The sequence below is a fragment of the Lycium ferocissimum genome, chromosome 7 (genome assembly GCF_029784015.1).
Source record: "Lycium ferocissimum isolate CSIRO_LF1 chromosome 7, AGI_CSIRO_Lferr_CH_V1, whole genome shotgun sequence".
Lineage (NCBI taxonomy): Eukaryota > Viridiplantae > Streptophyta > Magnoliopsida > Solanales > Solanaceae > Lycium > Lycium ferocissimum.
Window position 1 is genome coordinate 15,537,228 of NC_081348.1, and position 4,109 is coordinate 15,541,336.

The window sequence follows — 4,109 nt, forward strand, 5'->3', positions numbered from 1 at the left end:
TGGTGTTGTTGTTGGCTTGTTGTTGGTTATTTTGAACGAGTTGAATCTCGGGGTATCATATTTATAGGAGGAGGTGCTGCCGAAATTTCGGTAGCCAAATACTCAACCAAAGTTGAAATGTTAACTTGCGCGAATAGTAACTGCAAAGATGACCATTTGCGCTTTTTGGGGCGAAACGGGAATCAAGATTGGGCGACGTAAGGCATAACAAAGGTATGTAAAGCCTTCCTTATCTTTCTTTGGCATGTTCGAGGGTAAGGCTTGAAAGCGAGCCTTGATCGCACTTCCGCGTCTCATAATCTAAGATTGAAAATAGCGCTAAATCGTTCGGAAGATTGAACTTTGTTCCTTCACAATTGTCGTCAAATGATTCGTATGTACGAAACCTTCCTAAATGAGCCCGGATTGTCCCAAACGCTTATAAATGATTCTATAAAGTCTATGATCCATGACGTATGCCCGCCGCCTCAATTTGACCCTTTTAGTGGGCCCACGTAATCCGAGACCTCTTACTATGGCCTTGTTTGACTAGTTCTACTCGCTTTTCAAAAGAAATTTCTAATAAATGCTCCGTTTGTCAAATGATAAGGGTTATGATTCCTAAAGTATGATTTGATATGACAATCGTGCCATCCCAAAGAGAACATACATGTGTACTACGTCGACGTTTGACTTCTTCGAAACGATCATCACTTGAATCATTGCTGTTTGAGAAACATGAACATTTTGATTATCCCGTTGAGTCCCGTGATATATGTTTGTTACGAACGAACACTCTCGAAAGTGTTATTTGGACATAATCGTCGCGACGTTCGAAAGGTACGTGTTATGATTTATTATGTGATTTGATTATTGAGTCTCGGTCTTATGCATATGTTTGCCTTCTTGAGACCACGGTCGTGTTGATGATATGTCTATTCAGCGAGCCGGGCCGGGGCATGTTCTCGTGCGCACTTAACTGTATTATTCACCGAGGTCCGTACTTTCGCGCGGCGGGACACGATGCCGTTTATGATTATGATGTGATGATACGGGATGGTGGCCGGGATGGCACATGATTATTACTCACCGAGACCCGGTGAGGGCGGGACACGTGTATACATATCACGTGACATGTGATTCGACATGATTCCATATTCCGAGTCCCTTAATAAAGGGCGGGACACGTTATCCGTACGTATGATATGTGACTTTGTTATGCGTGATCTGCATCTACCGAGTCCCTTATCGGGTGGGTGACACGACATATGTTCATATGATGTTACATGATACGTGTCATCACTTACCTTTTTGGGCACTATGTTTTCCGAGTCTCGGACAAGGTATTACTTTTGTACTTCGGACTACGACTATAGCTTCGTTTGTTCCGTATGCCCGTTCTCATTCTTGACTATGATTATACTTATTACTTTTCCGCTTACATACTCGGTACATTTCCGTAACGACCCCACTCGGTTTTCGGGGGTCGTGTTACATGCCCACGGTACGAACGCGCGCGCGGTACGCGCGGTTAGGTTATCGGTCTGTTTGTTTGGGAGAGTCCCTTTGATCCGTGAGCGATACTTTTGCGTATATATCTTCGTTGTTTGCCCGCTTTGTACATATGATCGTTTTAGGTACGGCGGGGCCACATCCGTCTTCGGTCCCACCGCGCGGATAGAGGCCGATGTAGACGGTTGTGGGTTATGGGTTGTCACGGTTCGGTGGTGAGTACAAGTACGCGGTCAAGGTAATTACGCACTTACTATGATAGCCTTAATGACCCATACGAGGTTTCGGTATGTATATATGTACATGTATGTTCGGGCGATGTATCTTATATACGCGCGAATTTGTGTGTCTAGCGGAATCTAGCTACGGTATACCCGGATACGCCCGAACGGTACGTATGGGTGTCCAGTTAGGACACCAGTCGCGGCCTACGGGGTTGGGTCGTGACATTTATACGCCTTTTACTAGAGAGTGTTTTAAAGCTGGATTGGAACATAGTGGTGGAAAGATTGATGATATTACTGTTATTGTGGCTAATATTTGGCCTTTGTAGGGATTCTGGTTTTTTGGATGTCTGATATAACTTACTTGGAGAAATTAGAGTTAACTATTCTTTGTAGTTGTAAAATGTTTATGTAATTTGATTCTTTATGTTTGGTCCCACTTGATCATTCTTTCATTCATTATAAAAATAATTTATTTTCCCATTTCTGTTCTTTTCTGCTTTCTTGATTTGGCCTTAACATTTAGCAACTGTTGATAGATATGAAAAATTGATTCTTTGGTTCCAAAGTTTTACGTGTTTAAGGTAGTTCATGTTAAGAATAGACTTTTAAAGAGAGTGTTTCCAGAGATTTTAATCAATAACAATAAACTATCAGTCGTTCAAAGATTTGGAATGACCACTTTCGTAGTATGTATCTTCCATTTATACATTCCTAGTTTAGATAACCATGAGATAGACACTAGAATAAAAACTTTAATGGCTTAATACTCAAGAATTCACATCTGTGGTACATGAATTTGCAGCATCCTATTTTCTCTGTCATTTCTTTCTGTCTCCTCACCCTCATCTCCACTACCCTTTCCCACACAAGCTGCTAAGTCACACTATGAAAGTGTGGGAAAAGGTGAAGTGATAGAGATGCGGTGAGGAGGCGTGTCTATATCGAGAGAACCGGTTCGGATTCATGCGGAGACGCTCGGCCTCCCATGGCTTATTCATCTTGTACGGAGACTAGTGGAGCAAGATAGGGAGAGGAAGAGGACTTGCACGTGGTATTCATCGACCTAGAAAAGGCATATGACAAAGTGTAGAAGAGATTCTATGGAGATCTTTAGAGGCTAGAGGTGTGCACTGTGGCGTACGTTAGGGCGATCAAGGACATGTATGATGGGGTCGAAGACCGGGATAAGGACTATGGGAGGAGACTCGAGCATTTCTAGTGGTGATGAGGTTGCACCGGGGATCGACTCTTAGCCCGTTTTTATTTTCCTTGGTGATGGATGGATTGACGCGACAAATTCGAGTGAGGTGCCATGGTGTATGTTATTTACGGATGACATAGTCTGATTGTGACGAGACTACGCCGAGGAGTTAACACTAAGGTAGAGGTTTGGAGACAAGCTGACGGAGTCTAAAGGGTTCAAGTTGAGTATGACCAAGACGAGTATTTGGAGTGCAAGTTCGGTGATATAGTGCGTAGGCCGACATGGAAGTGAAGCTTGGCACCAGTCGTACGAGAAGAAAGATAGTTTCAAGTATCTTGGGTCTATTATACAAGGAAACGGGGAGATTGATGATGACGTCACACCGTGGTGCGGGGGGGTGGATAAAATGGAGGCTTGCCTCCGGAGTGTTAATGTGACAAGAAGGTGCCAACAAAACTTAAAGGCAAGTTCTACAAAGTGGTGGTTAGACCAACTATGTTGTATGGGGCGAGTGTTGGCCGGTCGAAAGTGGCGAGTAAATGAGAATCTTTGCGATGGATGTGTGTGGCATACTAGGAGCGATAGGATTAGGAATGAAGTCATCGAGACAAGGTTGGAGTAGCCTCGATGGAGGACAGATGCGGGAAGCGAGGCTGAGATGGTTTGGGCATGTGATGCGAGAGAGATGTAAATGCCCCGAGTGTGGAGGTGCGAGAGGCTGGCTAGCGACGGTTTCAGAAGAGGTAGAGGTAGGCCGAAGAAGTATTGGGAAGAGGTGATTAGACAGGATATGACGCATTTCTTGCTTACCGAGGACATGACCTTAGATATGAGGGTATGGAAGACTCATATTAGGGTAGAAGGCTAATAGGTAGTCGCGTTTATCCTTTCTTAAGAGTAGTTGTATTGCTACATGGTTTCTTGTCTCTTGATTTTAGTATGTCATTGGTTTATAATGGCTTATTTACTTTCATTGTTTTCATTTTCATAATTGCTTTGATTTGTTTGCTCGTATCGACCTTTCCTATATTTTTCTTGGTAGAAGTCTTCGGAAAGCAGCTCCCTACCTAAGGTAGGGCTAAGGTGCGTACACTCTACCTTCCCCGGACCCGGCGTTGTGGGAATTCGGCTGGTATGTTATTGTTGTTGTTGTATTTCTTTCTCGGGGATGACAAATGTTGAAAGAA

General features: G+C 43.7%; 1 pseudogene; it reads left to right on the forward strand.

Moving 5' to 3' along the window:
• The first annotated feature begins 3,476 nt into the window (after positions 1-3,476).
• Positions 3,477-4,109, forward strand: part of LOC132061956 (benzoate carboxyl methyltransferase-like) — a 3,892-nt pseudogene continuing 3,259 nt past the window's right edge.